General features: G+C 33.0%; 1 long non-coding RNA gene across 1 annotated transcript; it reads left to right on the top strand.

Moving 5' to 3' along the window:
- The first annotated feature begins 18,508 nt into the window (after positions 1 to 18,508).
- On the top strand, positions 18,509 to 19,399 carry LOC114076150. Its single transcript, XR_003576969.1, has 2 exons — positions 18,509 to 18,646; positions 18,741 to 19,399. It is a non-coding gene; the product is annotated as an uncharacterized LOC114076150 (long non-coding RNA).
- Positions 19,400 to 24,807: the final 5,408 nt, after the last annotated feature.

Consider the following 24,807-nt stretch of genomic DNA (forward strand, 5'->3'; position numbering starts at 1 on the left):
GAATTGGTTTTACTTGAAAAACGTCAAGTTTTTGGACCAATAGTCCGAACACCTGAAGGTGTCAAGCTAGTGGGGCATAAATGGGTTTTTGTGCGAAAATGCAATGAAAGTGGTAAAGTTGTAAGCTATAAAGCATGACTTGTGGCACACAGATTTTCACAAAGGTTTACATTGATTATGAGGAGAAGTATTCTCCTGTGGTAGATGCAATTACCTTTAGGCCCGTACCTTCTTGGATTAGGCTTCCAACTGAACAACATGGCCTTGCCGTATCTGATAAATATGACAGTTCATGAAGAGCTTGAAATGCATCTAATGGACGTTGTCACATCTTTTTTATATGTCTCACTAGACGATAATATTTTTTATGAAAATTCCTGAAGCACTCAAAGTGTCTGAAGCATATAAAAATTCAAAAGAAAGTTGTTTAATAAAGCTTAAGAAATTCTTATATGGATTAAAACAATCAGGACGAATGTAGTATAATCGTCTTAGCAAATATTTGCAAAAAGATGGGTACAAGAATGACCCTATTTGTCCTTGTATTTTTACACGAAGGTCAAATCTGAATTTGTAATAATATATGTTTATGTTGATGAATTGAACATTATTAGAACTCCTAAAGAGATTTCGTTGAGTGTTTGAAGAAAGATTTTGAAATGAAAGATCTTGGTAAGACAAAATTTTGTCTTGGCCTTCACATTGAACATTTGACAAATTGAATATTTATCCATCAATCAACGCATATTGAAAAGGTTTTGAAAAGATTTTACATGGATAAATCACACACATTGAGTACTCCGATAGTTGTGATATCTCTTTATATAAATAAAGATCCATTCCGACCTCAAGAAAGTGATGAAGAGGTTCTTGGTGATGAAACACCATATCTCACTGCTATTGGGGAACTAATGTACCTTGCCAACAAGCCCGACCAGATAATTATTTCGCAGTAAGTTTATTAGCAAGATTCAGCTCATGTCCAACAAGAAGACATTGGAAAGGTGTTAAACATATATTCAGATATCTTCAAGGAACAATTGGTATGAGATTGTTGTATTCTAATGCATCCAAGTCAGAATTGATCAATTATGCATATGCAGGGTATTTGTCTGATCCTCATAAATTCTGATCTTGGACAGGCTATTTATTCACCTATGGAGGTACAACTGTATTGTTGCGTTCGATGAAACAAACAATAGTTTCTCCTTCTTCAAATCACGCTGAGATAATAGTCATTCATGAAGCCAGTCGAGAGTGTGTATGGTTTAGATCAATGACTCAACACATTTTGAACTTATGCAGTCTTCTTGTGCAAACAAAGTCTCCAATAATATTGTATGAAGATAATGATGCTTGCATAGCACAATTAAAGGGAGGATATATCAAAGGATATCGAACAAAACATATTTCACCTAAGTTCTTTTTCACACATGATCTTCAACAAAATGGTGAGATAAATGTTTAACAGATTCGTTCGAGTGATAATCTTGCAGATTTATTCACTAACGCATTGCCAACGTCAACATTTGAGAAGCTAAGATATAAGATTGGGATGCGTCATCTCCAAGATATCAAATAAGTTTTTCATCAGGGGGAGCAAATACGCGTTGTATTCTTTTTTCCTTAGCTATGATTTTGTCCCATTAGGTTTTCCTAATAAGGTTTTTAATGAGGCAACACTCAAAGCGTATTACAAGATGTGTTTACTCTTTTCCTTTTCTAGGCTTTTTCCCACAGGGTTTTTCCTAGTAAGGTTTTAACGAGACACATTATCTATAAACATCCAAGGGGGAGTGTTACAAATTCACTTAATTGTGTGAATGTTTCTTTAACCTATCCTAACGTAATGTATACATTTTATTATATTAATTAAATATTATAGTAACGTATTATCAAATATTGTAAAAGGACGATTTAAATATCCTATAAAAGGATGATCTTCCCCCTTAGAAAATACACAACAAAATAGATAAAAGAATATTGTCTACTCTATATTTCTCATTAGTATTTGACTTCCATTTCTTGTTTAGATTATTGTATTTTGCTCTCGTTTTATAACAGTTTTAAATTATAATATAGCCACAAGAATAAGTTTTAGTTTTTTTTCATTACACTAAGGAATGAAAAAAAAAATTAAATAAGAATAAGAAATTCAAATAATGATAATCAAAGACGTCAAAAAACAATTTATGTATGTAAAAGATTAAAATATACCTTGAACTTTGCTACAAGGATCATATATACCCCTACATGAACTTTTTAAAAAGGCATAATATATAAACATTACCCTTAATTTGATGTCAGTTGGCAACCATGACATTTAACTTTGGGTGTGCACAAGTAGACACTTAAATTTATATAAAATTGAACAAAAAGACACATTCATCCTACATTGCACCCGGCATTGCAATTCTGTGTCCTATGTGGCATCCTACGTGTATTATGTCATGTAGGACACGTGTGTTTACTTGTTTAATTTCATACAAGTTTTAGTGTATACATGTGAACAGTCAAAGTTGGAGGGCATAGTTGTCCGCTGAAACAAGTTAAGTGTCATATTTATGTATTATGTCTTTTAAAAAATAAATGTCAAAAATATAATCAAGGCATTATACATAAATATGCTTAACTTTGCTTCAAATCACATTTATACCCTTCAACTTTAGGTGTGCACAAGTAAACACTTAAACTTGTATAAAGTTGAACAAATAGACACACATGTCCTACATGTCATTTTTTGTCTTACGTGTGTTGTGTCACGAAGGACTCATGTGTCTACTTATTCAAGTTTATACAAGTTTATGTGTCTACTTGTGCATAGATAGAATTTAGATAGTAAATTAAATTGACTTTTAAATATTTTAAGTTTTTAATTTTTGTAATTTATAGTATTTTTACGTATTTTTGAAATAATCTATATTGCTTCTCTTGTCTCACATATAGAATTAAAGAGTCAATCAAATGTTATTTTTATTGAGATTTACAATATTTTCTATATAGTTTCCAAATTAAATATTAGGAGTACATGTTACTTCTTTGATTATTATAATTTATAGTACTTTTTATGTAAAACTTTTATAATGTATGTTACTTCACTTATCCCAATGTATGTAGCACAAATAAAATTCAAGAGTCAATCAAATGTTGTTAATTATTGAGATTTTCAATACTTTTTACGCAGTTTTTAAATTATGTAATATTATGTTACTTCTTTTATCACATGTTATTTGACATAGATATATTAATTTTATAAATCAATCGAATTTTTAAATGTTTTTTTTTTGCAAGTACTTTAAGTTGGTGATTTTCATGATTTATAGTATATATTTTAAATATTTAAGATATTAAAAAACAAGACAAACAAATTAAAACAAAAAAATCATCAAAAAAGGAAAATAAGTACTGCTGACAGCCTGGTTATTGTCACTTGTATATATACTAGATTTATGCTGCACATGCATACAAATTGCTTACTGAAAATTTTGATAAATTTCAATTATTGTTAGATATTTGAGGTCAATTATTTGTATGACAAAGTAGTAATAATTGCAAATTTATAATTACAAAGATACTTTAAAAGTGCCTCACATATAGAGGAACGTCAATAGCCCTTTCTTGTTTGTCAAAAGTTTAACTAAAATAAGAAACTTAAGCTTTTTGATTGATAAGAAAAAATCAAACAAACAATATAGATTGCTGTCAGAATACAACTCCAACTTTATTTTAACTGTTGCGTCTCATTCAAACTGCACAATATGAATAAGCATTAATGCTAACCTAGTTAAGCTACCATTGAAACTTTGTTTCGAATCGTCAATAAATAATAGCATAAAAAAGATTTATTATTCAAATTGATGGATTTGAAGCATATAGTATCTTTTAAGAAACCATCATATATGCCTATTCACAAAATTTCAATGCATAATAATTTGCAACATTTCAACTTAATTGATATCCTGTAGCTGATATCCAAAAAAACCCTCATAATTTATCGCAATATGTAGTAGTGTAACATAAAGCAAGACTGGTGGATCGATTAAATTAGAACTCTAGATCAACCAAGTTCCTTTCCTAGTTTTGAAATATCAAAATGCAAGATATGCATTTCAGTAAGTTTAGCTACAATATCATTAATGAAGATAATAATAATCATAAAATCCATTCAATAGAGATAAACATTCTTCAGGATACCATTGGTCTCTTTTATGCAACCTTAAATTGCATGAAAATTTTCTTTTAAAAAACAGACACAAATATAAAATCTAAGTAAAAGAACAAAATATAAAAATTGAAAAAAAATGACGATATATGTTTAAATGTTAACCCTTTTCTTTGTTGGGTTCAACATTGTGTTGGGTTTTATTTGCCCTAAATTTCTTACCATAAATAGGTTTTCCTTGTAGGAAAAGGTTTTGGATTGACTAATCCTTTTTCTGGTAGGAAAAGGTTTAGGACTCTATAGATAGAGGAATGTTCCTTCTAACTTAATCAGCATTCACAATGTAGTATTAAAGGCTTTGAGAGTTTTGGTTAGAGGGAGAATTTGTGGGTCACAAGCTTGATACGTTATCACTTGTGTGAACCTCCCATGTATTCCGAGTGAATTGGTTGAGGTTGTTTCCCTCTGTATTTTGTATTCTCATATTTATAGTGGATTGCTCATCTCCTTTGTGGACGTAGGTCGATTGACCGAACCACGTTAAATCTTTGTGTCTTTTGGTATATTTCTCGTTGTCTTCTTACTCGTGGTCTTTCGAGATTTGCTTTGCTAGCTTCCGCGTTTACACCTGCTTATTTCCGGTCCTAACACATTGTTCAGTCGATTCTTAGAACCATCAGACATGGTTTTTCTCATGCACAGATACAAATTATCATTTGACATACAAAAAGTGCTAAGCGAAATTTGTGACTCGAGAGTCAAGAGAAAATGCATAATACTATTATTGACGATTCATACATGAGAGAACCTCCTTACTGTTTGTGATTTAAGTTCAAATTGTGTATCAGCATACTCTAAATAAGTAGGGAATGAAATAATTGAACATTTTATTTGGTTGTGATGCAGAGAAGAAACATGTTCTAAGCACAGAACCTGGCATATTAAATGCAACATCTACAAGGAGGAGTAAGACATTCCATCTCTAATCTTAAAATAAAAATGTAAGTTCTATATATAAAGCTTATCCATTGACCAACAATATATGTTAACTATCTTATCCATTCTAAAATACATTTGTGGACATCTAGCATATCATCTCATTAAAAGTTACTCTCTTAAAACAGGTATTTCTAAGACTGTAAATGTAAAATATATATGGACCTTTTGATGTTTCAACTCAACAGCTTCCAACAACTTCAAATATCAGGTAGAAATAGTGTCTCTCACACTCACAACACAATGAGCATTAAAACTTGTACCATGACATAGTCAAAGCAGGGAATTACTTGCATGTATAAAGAAAAAAGTAGAAATATAAGATGCATCAAAGTTGGTTTAGACATCAAGGATATTCAATAGCAGTAAATTCATTCAATACAATTTTAAAGCAGCGATCATCTTCATTTACCATCTTAATTGTAAAATTCAGGGTCACTGTGCTAAAGGGAAATTTAGAAAAATCAAATGTTCAGTAACATTAACTCCTTTAGTTTCTACAACTATCTTCATGTACATAAAATATATAAGCTTAGTGTTATGCGGAATTCGAGATAATACGAGAAAATATAAATGCGAAAAACAAGACAACAGATTTACGTGGTTCACCAATAAATTGGCTACGTCCACGGGAAGAGGGAGAGCAGTTTTATTAAGGAGAGGCAAGAACAGAATTACAGAATAGGGTTTGCCATAGCGTCTATATATAGTGCTAAGCTACGCCCTAACAGGCTTGGGCCCAACATACAGAATTAACAGATAATTAAGGGCCCAATTTTGTTTGTAACGGGTCCGATTCAAGGCATTCAACAAATCTCCACCTTGACTTGAATTCTCCGAACAGATTCTTCAGACGCACTATGATAGTGCCAGGCCTCCCCCTCTTCCTCAGAGTTGCCCCGCAGGGCAATTAACAGCTTCTGATGTTGAGCAAGTCCAAACAGTGTTGAAACTTGCTCTGTGGAACCGGCTTTGTGAACATATCAGCAGGATTATCAGCAGTTCCTACTTTCTTCACCTTGATTCTCTTCTCACTTCTCAGAAAATGATACCTTACGTCAATATGCTTGGTTCTCTCATGATGGACTTGATCCTTGGCTAGACAAATTGCGCTCAAACTGTCACAATACACCGTAGCCTGATCATGATGCAGACCAAGATCACTAACCAGCCCTTTCAGCCAAATCCCTTCTTTTGCAGCCTCTGTCAAGGCCATGTACTCCGCTTCCGTAGTAGACAAAGTCACTGTAGGTTGCAAAGTTGCCTTCCAACTGACGACAGATCCTCCAAGGGTAAACACATAGCCAGTCATCGATCTTCTTGTGTCAACATCTCCAGCATAGTCAGAATCAGAATAGCCAGTAACCAAGCACTGAGTATCACCTCCATAAATGAGACCAACGTCAGATGTACCTCTAAGGTACCGGAAAATTCTCTTCACAGCCTGCCAATGTTCTCTCCCTGGTTGTCCCATGAATCTGCTCACTACACTGACTGCATGTGCTAAATCTGGCCTTGTACAGACCATAGCATACATCAAACTTCCTACGGCACTGGCATAAGGGACTCGTGACATATACTCCTTCTCTTCTTCTGACTGTGGAGCGAACATGGCAGTGAGATGGATATTGGCAGCACTGGGGGTATCAATAGGCTTAGATGAAGACATGCCAAACCTCGCCAAGACCTTCTGAATGTAGCTTCTCTGTGACAAGAAAAGTTTCCTTCTCTCTCTGTCTCTAATGATCTCCATCCCTAGAATCTTCCGAGCGGCTCCCAGATCCTTCATCTCAAACTCAGCACTAAGTAAACCCTTCAGCTTCTGAATGTCATACTTCTTCTTTGCAGCTATCAGCATATCATCTACATAAAGCACCAGATAGATGAATGAATCATCCTTGAGCCTATTGTAGTAGACACAACAATCATATGAGCTCCGAGTATAGCCCAACTTCACCATATAGCTGTCAAACCTTTTGTACCACTGCCTTGGAGACTGCTTAAGTCCATATAAGGACTTCTTCAACTTGCAGACGTGATTTTCCTTCCCTGGAACTTGGAAACCATCCGGCTGAGTCATGTATATCTCTTCCTCCAACTCTCCATGTAGAAACGCTGTCTTCACATCAAGTTGTTCAAGCTCCAGATTCTGATGTGTAACTATCGCTAGTAACACTCGGATGGAAGTATGTCTGACCACTGGTGAGAAGATCTCATTGTAGTCCACTCCCTCTCTTTGGTTGAAACCTCTGGCAACAACCCTGGCTTTATACTTGACTCCTTCTGCTGGTGATATCCCTTCCTTCTTCTTGAAAACCCATTTGCAAGTAATAATCTTTCTCCCCGAAGGCTGTATGACCAGATCCCATGTCTGATTCTTGTGTAGGGACTCCATCTCATCTCCCATAGCGGCAAACCATTTTTCAGAATCAGAACTTAAAATGGCTTCTTTGTAAGTAGACGGCTCAGATGTATCTACCTCTTCAGCAACCTGCAGTGCATAACCCACCATGTCCTCAAAACCATACCTCGTAGGTGGCCGAACTCCAACCCTCCTTGGCCGATCTTGAGCTATACTCCGATGGATATCTGATGGCATAGATTCTGGAATATCTGTTTCTGTCTGTGGCTCTTGATCCTCCTCTTCAGGTTCTTTCAAATCGCTCTCGTTCTGAATGACTTGAAACTCCACCTGTTTATCAAGACTCCCAGTTTCTGACGTAGTTGTAGGCTTCACAATGGTTCTAAGCAGAGAACTTTCATCAAAGACAACGTTCCTGCTCATAATAACCCTCTTTTCTGCTGGAGACCAGATTCTGAAACCTTTCACTCCATCTCCGTAGCCCACAAATACTCCCTTTTTAGCTCTTGGTTCTAACTTACCTTCACTGACGTGATAGTAAGCCGTACAACCAAAAGCTTTCAGATTTGAATAATCAGCAACTTTTCCTGACCACATCTCCATAGGTGTTTTGCACTGTATGCCTGTATGTGGTCCGCGGTTAATCAAGTAGCAAGCTGTACTAACCGCTTCTGCCCAGAATCTTCTATCTAGCCCAGCATTAGAGAGCATGCACCTTGCTCTCTCCAGAAGTGTTTGATTCATCCGCTCAGCTACACCGTTCTGCTGTGGTGTATTTCTGACTGTACGATGTCGAGCAATCCCTTCATCCTTACAGAATTGATCAAATTCAGACCAGCAGAATTCCAGCCCATTATCAGTTCGCAACCTCTTGATCTTCTTCCCTGTTTGATTTTCCATCAAAATTTTCCACTCCTTGAACTTCTGGAAAGCTTCACTTTTATGCTTCATCATGTACACCCAAGTCATCCTTGAGTAGTCATCAATCATGGACACAAAAAATCTGCAGCCTCCCAAAGACTCAACACGGCATGGACCCCAGCAATCAGAATGGATATAATCAAGAGTGCCTTTTGTTCTGTGAATGGCTTTTGGAAACTTGTTGCGATGTAGTTTTCCAAAGACACAATGTTCACAAAACTCTAGGCTTTTAACCTTATGACCAGCAAGAAGATCCTCCTTTGACAGAATTTGCATCCCTCTTTCACCCATATGACCAAGTCTCATGTGCCATAACTTAGTCATATCCTCCTGGTGAACTTCTGACGATGCAACATGGGCTGAACCTGTAACCGTGGAACCTTGTAGAAAATACAAAGTACCACGCATGACACCTTTCAGAATCAGATTTGAACCCTTCCAGACCCGCAAGACTCCATCTTTTCCCGACCAGCTGAATCCCTTGCTGTCCAAAGAACTGAGAGATATCAGATTTTTCGTCATCAATGGAACGTGCCTGACCTCGTTCAATGTGCAGAAGCTACCGTCATGTGTCCTTATCTTGATCGAGCCTGTCCCAACCACCTTGCAGACAGAACTGTTGGCCATCGAGATGCTGCCTCCGTCTATCTGCTCATAAGTCGTGAACCACTCTCTCCTAGGACAGATGTGATAGGATGCCCCAGAATCGAGAACCCACACATCTGAATGATGAGTGTGCTCATCCGCAACTAGGGCAATGTCTTCTTCAGAATTGGTGTCTTCTTCAGCAACAGCAGCAGAAACTGATTGTTTTTCCGATTGCTTCTTCTTCTTCGGACAATCAAATTTCCAATGTCCCTTCTCCTTGCAGTAATTACAAACATCATCTGGCTTTGCACCCTTCGACATCGGCTTATTTTTCTTTCCGCCGTTTTTCCTTCCCTTTCCGCTACTGGTGAACAGACCGGAAGGCTGTATGTCCGTACTTGTGCCGTTAGCCTTATGCCGTAATTCCCTGCTATGAAGGGCCGATCTGACTTCTTCCAGCGACACAGTATCTTTCCCAACAATGAACGATTGAACAAAATTCTCAAACGACATTGGGAGAGATACTAACAGAATTAGGGCAGCATCTTCATCCTCGATCTTCACATCGATATTACGCAATTCTAATAACAAAGTATTCAATTGCTCTAAATGTTCCCTGAGTTGTGTACCTTCAGCCATTCGTAGACCGAATAGACGTTGTTTCAGAAGCAGCTTGTTGGTTAGAGATTTTGTCATGTACAAACTCTCCAGCTTCAACCACAGACCAGCAGCAGTCTCTTCATCCGAGACTTCCGTGATGACGTCATCCGCGAGACACAGCATGATCGTCGAATGCGCCTTTTCCTCCAGAATCGCCATCTCAGGAGTAACGACGGCGTTCTTGTCTTTCGACAACGGCGCCCAGAAACCTTGCTGTTTCAACAAAGCCCGCATCTTGATCTGCCATAAACTGAAACTGTTCCTCCCTGTGAATTTGTCGATTTTCACGTTCAAAGCAGACATCTCGAATTCTCCAAGAACACCGATTAACCGAGAGGCTCTGATACCAATTTGTTATGCGGAATTCGAGATAATACGAGAAAATATAAACGCGAAAAACAAGACAACAGATTTACGTGGTTCACCAATAAATTGGCTACGTCCACGGGAAGAGGGAGAGCAGTTTTATTAAGGAGAGGCAAGAACATAATTACAGAATAGGGTTTGCCATAGCGTCTATATATAGTGCTAAGCTACGCCCTAACAGGCTTGGGCCCAACATACAGAATTAACAGATAATTAAGGGCCCAATTCTGTTTGTAACGGGTCCGATTCAAGGCATTCAACACTTAGCTTTTAAAATCTTTGGCTAGATGGTGGTTCAGAAAAAAGTAGGAATACTATCAATTACTTGTTTGACTTGAATAAAAAAATGTGTTTAACTGAATTCATAAAGAGTTATGGAGAAGAATTTCTTATTTACTTTGGAACACATCACTGAAAGGTTTGCAGTATGGCTGATTGCAGTTCTTCGAAATATGCTCAAATGATCATTTTGTAGGAGCAGCATCTAAAAAATTATTATGCATTGATGTTGTTGCTCGTAGATAATGGCATTACCATATCTCCTGAAGAATGATGTTTCCCTATTGAAAAGATCCTCAAAAAAGAGCAATGTATATCTGAGAATTCTTCAGATATGAGGTGACATGCTATAAGTTCTTACGTAGTCAAGATTTTCTTAGCGATTTTCTCATGAAATCTATAAGTTTTTACACATGTAAAAAACAAATAAGACCAACTAAAAATATAATTAAAACGTGGCAGTGAAATGTGTTACATAAAAAATGCAGCAAAACTTAGTCTAGATCGTTAATTCACAGCTTTATAATATTTACTTTTCTTGTTGGTACAAAACAAGCATTGAATTTATCAAAACTTGCATAAATAACTAATGAAAGTCAATAAGAAACTTTTATTTATATATATATATATATATATATATATATAGAGAGAGAGAGAGAGAGAGAGAGAGAGAGAGAGATAAAAAGTTAGGATAAGAATATGTACCAATATCTTAATGCATGAATTATGAATGTTCAACATAGGAAAACTAATCACCTTTGCATTCATAGAAAAACACTATCAAACTGTTATTAATTGTATTTGATACAAAAACCCTCAAATTTATTCATAGTTAAATAAGTGTATCTTAGAAAGTAAATTAGTAGCAACTAAATTGAGATGCAATAAGCCAATAGTCATTTCGAGACTCTAATGTTAGAGCCTGAAAACAAAATTGGAAGCTTAAATTGGAACATTACCCCAACAACATTTTCTTGAGTACTCTGTCGTCAAATATTTTTATGACAAAAAACTTCCGAGATAATGAATTTATCACAATGTTGTTCTTCACTTAAACACAAAATTTGATCTAGCACCCAAACATCAAACGTTTGATGTACACCTATCACATTTTCGCATTCCACATTGCCCAACATTTACTGTTGAACCGAACCCCTAGAACATGGATTTCTTGTCATTCACCAACCATTTTTTTTAAAATAAAAAACTGATTGTTGTTTCCTAATAGGTACTTATATTTTTAGATCAACTAATTTAGTGAAGAACAAAACAATCCCTTAGTCCCAAATAACAAGGAAACTTTTACCCTCATAGATTAAGAAAAATACTGCAGATACTACATAGTAATTTATTCGATTAGGTCATATGGTAACACTTTCTCCTACATGCCAATTGTGTTTGAAAACATAAGGTACAATAGATGAAATGCTTATTCCATGCAACATACCCTGTCCATCTATAGTTGTGGAGGATAATTGTTTTACAGGAAAAAAACTATGCCACATCATTGAACTATGTTTTTCTATTCAATATTTTTGTGCATACTTCCTTTAATCTTATTCTTATTGCTTCCTAAGAGTCAAAAAATGGATGATTGAATAATTTGAAATAGCCTACTGACATATTTCTCAAGGACTTCATCTATGACATATTTAAATAATTGTTTAAATCCTAAATACCCTAAACTGTAAATACTAAATAACCTCTGTGAACGGGGGCAGAGCCAGCCTAGTGTCAGGGGTTCGTTCGAACCAACTTCTGCAAAAACAATTAGTACTTATACATGATTATAATGAATGTATATGTATATATAGTAAATGTCGAACAACCTTCAATTAGTTTGCGTGTTTACATCATCAGATTTTGAACCCCTTATTAAAAATTCTAGCTCCCTATTATGAACTTCTAAAGCACCTTTCACTCATAGCCATTGGCCTTGTTGGTCCTATACATATGATTTTCTATGATGAAATTGCAATATCTTAGCTATTATATCTAAATTCTAAATAGAGGTGGGGCTTGAGTCACCCTCTAAAATATAGTGATAAATTATATAGCTTCTGTTGAAGTTCATATGACGTTGAAATTCTGACCCCCAAATTCGCCTAAGAACAAGTATATTCTATATTCCCTTGCAGATTACAGCAGTTACATTTTGTGAAACAAATAAAATAATGACACAATATTTTATCGCGGAAAACCTCAACTCATAAAGGGTAAAAACCACGATCTACACCTTGATAGAATTTAACTCCACTTCATTAAACTTCAAGTGTGAACAAAAGATTACAAGTCTATGTAACCTAAGTAATTATAAATCTAATTCCTAGAGAAATTATAAACTCTAATTCCTATTTAAGAAATAATAAATTCTAATTCCTAGCTACACAAGACAAAAGCCCGCAGGTTTAAGTCTTCTACCGTCCGTTAAGTTTCTCAAACTTGTTAAACGAATACTACACACACACACATTGTAATTAAAAATCTTAATTACAATCTTACAATTTTTTTCTCACAAATTTCAACACTCCCAATAAATCTCAAAACTCTCTCAAACCTCTTGATCGTGTTTTGAGCTTCTCTCTATGTAAGTGCGCAATTTTTCTCAAACGAAACTATCGCCCTATTTATACATTTGGACTTGAATCCAAAACCTACTTCAACTAGAAATATTACTTCATGTAGCACTCCTCTTTTGTGTGGAACTCCTAATTCAACTCGAACTTCTCTTTGACGCATATTCAACTCCTTGTCTGAATCAACTTTGTCTTTGCCTCTACAAATTCTTGTTGAACTCAACTTGGACTCCTTTTCGTCTTTGCCGCAACTGCTTATACGTTCTTCTTCAACTTGCTGCCGCCTCAAGGAAAACTAATACTCTTAAATTTCTTTAATGAAATAAGAAAACCTTCCACAAAATTTCTTTAATTAAATAAGAAAACCTTCCACCAAACTTTTCTTAATTAAATAAGAAAACTTGTTAGGTAATAACTTCTTTGTTGAACTAACGTGTCATTCCCATTTAGACTCGAATTCCATGAAAATGTGTATTCCCATACTGACTCGAATTCTTCGCTAGAACATGTTGACACGTTGTCACTATCTGTTCTATGAAACTATTCAAACTTGAATTCGCTTAAACGTGTTGACGAGTTGCCACTACCTGTTCTACACAACCTGTTCTTTGCAACTTTGCCATAGTTCAAAAATACGTCTTTTCACAATTTCCCCCTTTTTGGCAATGGCAAATATTGGTACTACTTGCGTTGAATAGGTAAGTAAAAACACGTACTTCTTCCCCTTTTTACATTAGCAAAAAAACATATGCAATAGTTTCATTCACAAAAAGCATAATAAACTCCCTTTGAGAGCAATTCAAAAATACTTCTCAGATGCGCTGAATTAACATTCCTTTCATGTTCCAAAGCAATCTGAGTCTGAGTCAACTCTTCCTTCACTTGAAAATTCTGAGTACATAACTTCTCAAGTTCCTCCGCATGTGTATGACAACAACTCCATAAGAGTAAGATCCAAGTAATTTTCTTCTGTCCTCTTTTACGACAACAACTCCATAAGAGTAAGACCAAAGTAATTTGCTTCTGTCCTATTTTGCTTTCTAGGTAAAATTATTTTATGCACCACATCAAACAACAATTTATGCAATGATAACATAGCTCCCTTATCAACCTTGGTGTACTCAGTCGATGTTTGTTAACTTGCTTCAATATGCACCTTTTGTCAGTGTTCAAATATATATATTCCTGTCCACCTAACATATGAGAAACTCAAATCCAAAGGTGGAATAAAACTTCCTACTCTCAAAGTTTCGCAAGCATATAAATCTAAGGCCATCATGTTTCATCAAAAAAAAATTATGCAATAAAACATAACTACCTAAATTGAAATTTGAATACATAACATATAAATATCATAAAAAGAACATAGAAGAAAATTACCAAAAAGAACAAGAAAAAAAAGTAACTTGGTATTGCTTTCCAGAAAATATGACAGTATATAGCTGTATCTAATTTTAGATACCATCAGGTTCAGAATCATAAATATTACAAGCTCAAAGTGTTCGCTGAAATGTCAGCACCTACAAAGATATTAAAAAGCAACTGTTAAAAAAGCTGAAAATAGTAAAGGAACTGTATAGAATGCGCTTCTTGCTAAAATATTAGGGGTTGTTTGGTTACTGATTAGAGTTATGCATGTATTAGCTATGCAGGGTTTAGTTATACAGGTATTAGTTATGTAGGGTTTAGTTATGTAGATAGTAGCTTAGCAGATATTAGCTATGCAGAGTCTAGTTATGCAGGGTTTACATACTACAATACATGAATTATTAACTCTTGAATATTAAATTTGTTGTAAATTATTAATATATATTATTTACAAAATAATAATATGTGCTAATAAAATGTGAAATATATTGAATAATATATAATGCTAATATTTGATTAGATTATGTACCGTTAAAATATGCACGATTAATATCTAATAGTAAAAAATATTTATGTTTGCATAAATCAATCAAAATGGTAAGTATATAAAAAGAAATGAGAATAGTCTATATATAATAAGAAATAAAAACAACACATGTGGATAGGAAACAATAAATTTTCCAAATAAGAAAATTAAAAGATATAAAAATGGTCTAAATATAAAAAAGAAATAAAAACAACAAACGTTTAAATAGGAAAATAATAGAGTTTCCAATTAAAAACAAAATAAATTAATAGGGTAAACATGTAATTTATCATTTTAATACATGTATAACTAATACCCACATAGCTTATACCACCTTCTACCCTGCATAAGTTTATACATTGCTTCCCTCATAAGTTATGTTGGTATTAATTATGTAGGACTACGAAAATGCAATCAAACATGGTAAAAGTTATTTGATTTTTCTACCTAAACAAAAATTTCTATCAGACATAGTATAACTTAATACATTATTTTATATTGAATAAAACATAAGTTGCCATAACCAAACAATCCCTTAGTGAAACGGAATAAGGAGAATAAAAGGCTTTTTTTCTTCTTTTTTTTTTTTATAAAACTAGGTAAATTACCCGTGCTTCGCACGGGATTGGACATTTTATTAAACTTACATATGATTATTCGGTAATATGACATAAATTAAATGAGTAAGTTTCATAGAAAATGAGGAATGAAAAAGGTTCATTAGCAGTTTAATCAATGTATTTCAATTTGATTCCACTATAGCAAAAAAAAAACTACAATAGTGGCAGAAATAAAAGTTTTGTTTACTAAAAAATCAAATGTAATAAATTCAACCATTTCAACAACGTTATGAGTTGTGGAATTAAAGGTGCAAGAGTAATAACATGACATTGCAATCGAAATCAATTTTCATTGTTGTAGAGAGGGACAAAAGAGAAGATCAATTTTCAATCATCTTCTATGTAACTTTTAACAAAGTTAAAAGAAAAATGTCACCACAATAACAAATAGAGTTGTCATACTTACATGAATCACTACGACTTATAGTAACGATTAAGCTCCATGAAATAGTAGGATGAAACCTTTTAGGAATAAAACAAACTTCATAACAAGCTTAATCAATGTAATTGAATTCAACTATCCAATGGAAAAAACCTTCAAATAATAGTGGTAGCAAATCCCTCTATTTATAGATAACAGAGAGTAGTGTGAATAAATATTTATTGTGCTTTATCGGAAAGGTCACAACTTTTTGAAAAAGTTGCAACCATTTGGAAAGATCACAATCTCTCATAAAAGGCACAATTTTCATAAAAGTCGCAACTCTTCATAAAAGTCACAACTTTTCAGAAAAGTTACAACTTTTGATATAAAAGTTGCAACTCTTCATAATAGTTGCAACTCTTAAAAAAGTTACAACTTTTCATAAAAGTCAAAACTCTTCATAGAATTCGTAACTATTCATAAAAGTCACAACTTTTCATAAAAGTCACAACATTTCATAAAAGTCACATATCTTCAGTAAAATTACAATTCTTCATAAAAGTCAGAATTTTTCTTGAAAGGGGAAGGCTAGTTTTGGAAATAAATAAATTTAAAAGGGAATACTGGTTTGTNTATATATATATATATTGGAAATAAATAAATTTAAAAGGAAATTCTTATTTGTGGTGGTGCCACGTAGGCGGGCCTAATATTTTCTTTTATATATATAAATATGATTGGGGTGGAGAGAAAGTTTTAGGGCATCTTCATCACTTTGGCTCTTGCGCCTAAGCAAATAGCAATGATTAATCATAATCAGGAAGTATAGGAGATCTAGAACAATCTGGAAGGGAGAGGAAAAGGAACATCATTTGTTTAAATATTAAATATGCCTAATTACAATTTTACCCTGCATATAATAACATATTACAATTTTTCCCTTGGTCGTGTTGGACTTTACTCTTCGGTATAATAGAAACTAGATATTTTAAGGCCCGTGATACGGATCCAATATAATTTCACATATTTTGTTGAAAAAATTACATAAATTCACAACTTAAGATATTATAATCCTCTCTCGAATAAATCCCTATTTCCTCTTGGATACATATCTATACCCTCTCAAATACATTCCTTCCCCCAAGTAATATGTCATTTGCAATGTATATATGAGAGACTTGCTAAAAAATTAAAAAATATGTGACTTACTGTGTAATAATTACTAATAAATTATTGCTAAAATTGAATTTGATGATATGTTATTTAAGAAAAAAGTGATTTACCATGATAAAGTTGTTGCTAAAAATATTTGTAAAAGGTTATTACCAATTTTCTTGTCCCTTTTTTTGCAAAAATTAAGTTTATTGAGAAACGAATAATTTCTTGCAACATTATTTTTGTTGCTAATAATTTTGCATAAGTCATAACGATGTGATTGTATACCAATAAAAATCTTATCTATGGCAATAACTTTTTTTGTTGTGTAAATAATTAGCTTTCAGTAACAATATTATTTATCATTGAATAAATTTTTTCCAATAATATACATCATTTGCGTAGATTAATTATATAGTTCATCAGCGCCCTGCCTATGTGGCGCCACGACATATAAGAATTCTCAATTAATTTAGAAATTTCCAAAAGTAGTCTTCCCTTTGTTATGAAAAGTTGTGACTTTATGAAAAGTTACTACTTTAACGAAAGATTGTGACATTGATGAAAAGTCGTGACTTTTATTGAATATTGCGACTTTAATGAAGAGTTGATACTTCTATGAAAAGTTGCGTCTTTTATTAAAAGTTGCGACTTTGATGAAGAGTTGCGACTTTTATAAAAAGTTACAACTTTTCATAAGGGTTGTGAAATATTCAAAGGGTTGCAACTTTTCCAAATTGTTGTATCTTTTTCGATAAGGCACAGTAAAAAAATTTTTTGACTATCCTTTGTTGTCTATAAATAGAAGAATTTCCTCTCATTTTAAAACAACAAAAATTCTAAATCTCCTCTTCTTCATTTTCTCTTTATCCTTCTCTTTCTCCTTCTCCTTCTCCTTCTCCTTCTCCTCCTCCTCCTCCTCCTCCTTCACAATTAAATATTTGTGTACTTTGCTCCTGTTGAGTGACTCACTAACACCATTTCTTATGTTACAAATCATGGTATGTATATTTACAATCATTACTTTATGCCTACTTTATAAAGGATAAATGATAAGATGTAATAATATTCATTTTTGTTACTATATAATCTTGTATGTAAGATAATATAGTGTTTTAATTATAATGTCGGATATGTTGTAAGGAACATTTTATAAATTTTGTGATACTAAATTCCCGCGCGAAGCACAGGTAATTTTACCACTGTAATATTTAAATAATAAACCTAAATATAATTATCAAGCTCTTTTAGAAAATTGGTTGAATTATGTTAATTTTAGGCAAAATTCACATCCAATTTTAACTCACAAATTGATCCAAGTCATGACCCACAAAAAAACTCAAAACCCAACCAAATAAATCCTCATAATCTTCGCCTTTCATTCTATTTAACCAGGTGACCCAACATTCCTTTTTTTCTAATCCCTTATTTATTTTTACTTCTCCAATCACCGCCCAACTATCCTATTTCTCTCCCTTCCATCCAAAAGTCCGAACAACTCTCCGAGTTAGTTCGCTTGTTCTAGTCATTTCTGAAATCCCTTTTTCATTTTATTATTTTTTTCTCAGTTATCCATTTACTATGAAATTTTGAATGAATCTACGTAAATTTGAGGGAATGTTTCCTTAACAATCATCTAGAAAAGGAATGAAGATGAAGATATCACAAAATAGATAGAAATTACTTAAATATCGTTAAATGGGGTAACTCTATTTATTTGCTCATTGAATGTTGTATGATTTGATTTTTCGTTGTATGATTTATTTTAGCAATATTGTTTTAATTGTTATTGAAAAGGAAAATGAGGAAGGAGATTACAATGTAGGCAATTGAACTGCCATCAACAAGTTTTCAGGTAGTCAACCAACTTAATTACTAAAATTCCCCTTTATACCGTATATTTAGTCTTTTCTCATTTTAAATGATATTCGTTATCTTTTTTTTTTAACAAGCTTTGTGTTTTATCTCAATTCGAAAATTCGTACTGATACACAAATCATAAATACACAAAGTTATTGAATTAGTCATGGAAAAAAAGAACAATTGTTTTTCTCTTTTCTATCTACCTTTTTTCCTAAACATTTCTCTGCTTACAAAAAAGCGACTAAATTATAAAGTCATGTTCGATAAAATCAATCATCCTTAGAATTGAGTGCTTAGTTGACTCAAATTCCTTCTCTTGAGCATCCCTCCATAGTAGATACAAACTAAAATTGCCATCATTCTTCTCGAAATTCTTCGTGTAATTATCATATTGGGAGGCACAATTTCAACAACATCACCATCATCATCATCATCATGAATGTACTCGTCTTCGAAAAAGTTGTATTTATTTTCATTGAACAATGAAGCTTTGTTCATGGGTATGGAATTTGTGTCTTGCTTCATGATTACTTTCTATATCATGGATACCTTGTTGTCTTAACGACGAATTGGAAAGTCATATTTATCTTCCACTTCTCCCTCGTTAGTTAAATTTTGAAACTCCATTTCATGCTCTTGAGGAAAATACACTTCGCTTCCTCGAAATTTTTCAACCATAAAAAGAGAAGTATGACAAAAGAAATAAAGTATTTTATTTGGAACAAAAAATAATATTTGAAGTTGAATTAGTAGGGAAAGTGGGGTAGGAGAATGGGTATATATATATATATATATATATATATATATATATATATATATATATATCCTACTTCTAGTCTAACCTACAACAATGTGTAGATGATGATGACTAACTAGCACAAGAAGATGAGGAAAACTGTCAATACTCTACGTTCTGATTTTTTTAATAGTTTGGGCATCATACATCAAAAATTAAGCTGAAGTTAAATATAAATTCTTATCTAGTCAAGGAAGTATCATTGTAGTTAGAAATTCAAACTAATCTCAAAATGTAATTTAGAATACAGCACAAAAGAAAATATAATGAAGAAAATTTAGCAAGGAAAATTACGACTAATGTGTTTAGCCAAAATAATATTTTGGAAATTTTAATTAAAGTATTATTAAATGTTAACCATGGTGTGGATTTAACCTCTACCAAACCCCTCCTCGAAGACAACACATGAATAAAAACACTTCACATTTAGGAAGAAATCGAAGACTTTTCTCCCCAGTTTTTTTCTTTTTGAAACTTTATGCACAAAAACTGCATATTCCTCTCCAGTTTGATCAACACTATGAATATCTAGAAGCAAAATAAGGTCGTCAAACTTCCACCAAAAAAAAACCTTCTTTTGCTTCTAGCTATTCAGAGTGTCGATCAAACCCAAGAGGAATGCATAGTTTCTGTGCATAAAGTTTCAAAAAGGGAGAAAAAACTTTTATTTGAGTTCTTGCTAAATGTGAAGTGTTATTTTTTCATATGTTGGCCTAGCACTTTATTTTTACCTTTTATAGTTGGAGGAGGGGTTTAGTAGAGATTAAACATGTATCATGGTTAACATTTAATAATACTTTAATTAAAATTTCCAAAATATTATTTTGTCTATACACATCAATTTTAATTTTTCTTGCTAAATTTTCTTCATTATGTTTTCTTTTGTCTTGCATTCTAAATTGCATTTCGAGATTAGCCAAAATATTGAGAGTTTCCATGTGGTCGACGCTTATGGGTTCACCGAGACCACTGGACCATCTTGGTGTGTGAGTGGCAAGCCAAGTGGAACAAATTACCCTTGGAAGAACAAGCCAGGTTTAAGGCAAGACAATGGTTGGGCATACTTACATTTATCTACGGGAGGTTCGAGATGAAGTTTGTGCGAGTCTAAGTTTTTTTTTTTTTGGGTTTTTTGGCATTGTTTAAACAATTTGTTTCAACTAAAAGGTTTGTTAAAAGTTTTAAGGATAAAAGAAATTATTATGAAACTTCTGAAAGTTTAACCATGCATTATAGGACCGTTCTACAAAGTTTGGTGCTTTTTTTGCAAAGCCGATACTTACATTTATCGCAATATATGACATAATTGTTTACCAAAAAGAAATGATATGAAATTGAGTTTGATTAAACAAAAGAATCGGTTCATTTCTCTATCATATGAGGAAGTTACAACTCTTTTAGTGAAAAATTAAGTTGTTGGTTTCCAGTATAAATATTATTGTCAGGTATTTCAAATTTCATATTGCGTTCAACTGGTATATTGAGGATGTGGGAATCTAGAGCTCAGAATGGAGTGATTCTTACGAAATTCTTCTCGATATAATATGAGGGTTAGTATGACATTCTCTCATGATTTCTTCATCTAATTTTCTTTATTTATCCATATATTTCGTGGGGGAAATTGAAAGTTTATCGATTTGGACTCGATCTTTTTATGAAAAATGTATCTTTACGATCCTTATGGACAAACTGATTTCGGGATAAACTTTTGATTCATCAATTATTTTCATTATATTAACTACATACTAGTCTTGGATACGTGCTTCACACGTGAGTTACGTGAAAACATTATGTACGGTATCTTAAGAAAATCACACAACAATAAGTATCACAAACTATTCAACAAAAAAAATATACAATTTGGAATATATGAACAATCAATTTATTGTTTTATAAAATATGTAACCCCTAAAATTAAAATAACTTTTATATCACATAGAATAGTTGAAAATGTAAGAAAATAGTGCACAAAGCCTTTCATATTGTATCAACTTGATGAACTTTACGAAATTCATGCGCCTGAAATAAATTGCACTAATTACATATAGCGTAAAAAGAACCATGATCACATAATAAGTAAATTAATATCAAAATTATTTTTCTAATATGTGATTATAAAGTCACGTCAATATACTTTATGAAAGTTTTCTATACTCTATAAGAATATAGTCATAATAAAAAGCAAGAAAAGACAATATGCACAACTTATAATCTTTTGTTCTGGCAAATGTCAACTACTATGCCTCACTATCTATTTCAAAGACTTGCTTAACATATTTACATTTATAAAAGGATACATGAACGAACACAATAACTTATCATAAATTTTACACATTTATTTTGGGAGTTATAAGTACAAAAGGAATGAAAACTATGGAGATTATTACAAATATAAATTATGGAACTGAAGAGGTGCGAATCATTGAAATGTGACCTATTAATATAGAAAAATGATGGAAAAAATAACTAAACTTCTATGTTATATATATGCAATGTTAATTGGAGAGTCAATATCTAAATGTGAAAATTAGAAAAAACATATAAATTATTTATAATAGCCAAGAGTTCAATCAATTTAAAGACCAATGGACATATTTAGAATACTTGTGATCTCAAAAAGAAAGGAGAAAAAATAGAATGTCAAGTGATAATTGATCCATGTTATTTTGGATAACTTGTCATTAAATCAAATGTATCATTCAACCTTGTTGGAAAATAATGACAAGTGATAATGGATAATATCATATTAATTAAAAATATATGTACATCAATAATATAATTTTACAAAATAATATGTATTAATGTGCATCAGTATACTACAATTGACTTTTTGTGCCAATAAATTTATCAATCTCATTGTTGTTGGACTTATAATTTGTCATAACACCAATAAAATTAATATTAAAATCTAAAATTCCGCGTAACAATTACTAACAGTTGAAAGTAAAAATGCACAAGTACCCCCTCAACCTATGCTCCAAATTTCAGTGACAAACTTATACTATATTAAAGTCCTATTACCACCCTGAACATATTTTATAAATATTTTCTACCTCTTTTCGTCCTTCATGACACTAGCTTGAAAAAAATGTCAACACACGTTGGGCCCAAAAGATAGTGCCACGTAGGCAGAAAAGGGTAGAAAATTATTTATAAAATAAGTTCAGGGGGTAATAAAACCTAGTATAATATAAGTTTGTCTATGAGATATCGGGCATAGGTTGAAGGGATACTTGTGCATTTTCCCAAGTTGAAACATCAAGTAATCAAAGAAAGAAACTTCTAAATGGAACTTACTGTAATGACAAGATAGTCTTGAATAAAATGAAGTATTATTTTTATAAATCCAGATACGGTGACCCTTCATCTTCTGTTACAACTCTTAGTTTTATTCTTTTATTAAAGCAATAAGATTCAAACATCGTAAAAAGTGAAAGAAAAACTCTTAATCTTCTCCCTTTATTGAAGCAATAAAAGTTCAAACTTCGTAAAAAGAGAAAGACAACTCTTCGTGTATATAAATACATTAGTATTAATGAAATCAATGTGTATTTATATTTTTATATAAATATATAATAATAATAATATTGAAAGTAATATTATAATTAATGAATATTTACGTTCTTGTCCAGAAATATTATTACTTTAGAAAGACATTTTCGTAATTCAACTTTTAACTTGAGTAACGCCCACTTATAATAATATATGATGATATGATATGATATGCTTGAGAATTTGGGGGGTCTCCAGGTAAAGTTAAAGTTTGATAAATTGAGGATTTCAAGATTGATTCCAACTCAATTTTTGATGAAACTTCATATTTCAACTTCCCTAAGATTGTGTAAGATGTTTTCAAGAAATATTTCAGATTAGAGCCGAGGTTTCAGACCCGAGTATTGAAGATTTTTCTCATGAACATGTGTTTTAAGTAAATTAGAATTTTGAGTACGATTTTAACTTATTTTTTGATGTGGTTTTTATTATTGAGTTTCAGAACCTTTGGTTAGCTTTATTTTATACAAATTTCAAAATTTAATCCTAGTTTTTAGAGAGGTCCATTTAGTAGGGTCTTTTTGTTACAATGCGTTGGCTATCCCTATGTCCCGTCATGACGTCTCCCCCCTCCTCCCACCCTTTGGTAGAACACCCTTGTTCACCAATCATACAATAGTTTGTGAAAGGGTGTCATTTCCCCTTCAGCACCTTACTAGCTCGTGTAGTAACCCACCCTTGAGTAAATTAGATGTGAGCATACAATTTTCATCCTTCATTCAGACATAATTAGCTAGACTAACTGTCGGTATATGAAAAGTTTTACTGAGATGAACATTATCAAAGACCAGTTCAACCCTATTTACAGAGGAAGAAACAATGTTGTCCTCAAATACAGTAAGATACACATAGAATTCAACAACCTCATTTTCATGAATCTCTAACTTAGTGTCCAGAAATAGATCAATCCAACCCTTAAAGTATAGCAACCCAACAACCTTTTGAATTAAAAGCAAGGATCTAACCTCAGGATGGAATGTTCTTCCCCCTAAAACCGATTTAGACCCGAAATACCTTTCTTTCTCATTTCTAAGAACTAGGCCAAATTCTTACTGATATTTTAAAGAGGGTGAGAGGGATAATATGGATAGACTCAGGGGCATCATCAGGTTAAAAATCAAGAACAACGCGAGATTAAGAAGAGTGAACCATATAATTACCAATGCAATGACGTTTCTAAATTGAATGGCCAACCTAATGAAGATGGTCGTGATTGGTGCTTCATATGAAAGGAAACCAAAAGTTGGTAATTGGAAATTTTGGGGATTTTGACCGAGGGATATGTCTTGATTTATTGAGACGGTGGGTTGTGGAGTAGAGGGGCGAGTAGGTTGTGGGAGTATTAGAGTAGGAGTTGTTGGAGGGAGAGGGACTTCTGTGGACTGTTAGACAATGGTCGGAGGGGATTTGAGATTGGGAAAGGGAGACTAGGTTTAGTGTTTTCAGAAAGGGGTGAACAAGGTCAAAGGGTGAAGAGTTCACCAGATGCTTAAGGTGGAAGAAGGGAGAAATATGGACGGATCTGAGATGACAATCGATAAGGAAGGGATTGGTTAATGGGTGTAGTGGAGGCAACGACTTCCCCCCAAGATGATTCCCTAGGTAAACTAGGAATGGATGCTTGTTTCCGATGAGTAGGAGGAGTCCTCACCG

This window comes from Solanum pennellii, chromosome 1 (assembly GCF_001406875.1).
Source record: "Solanum pennellii chromosome 1, SPENNV200".
Classification (NCBI taxonomy): Eukaryota; Viridiplantae; Streptophyta; class Magnoliopsida; order Solanales; family Solanaceae; genus Solanum; species Solanum pennellii.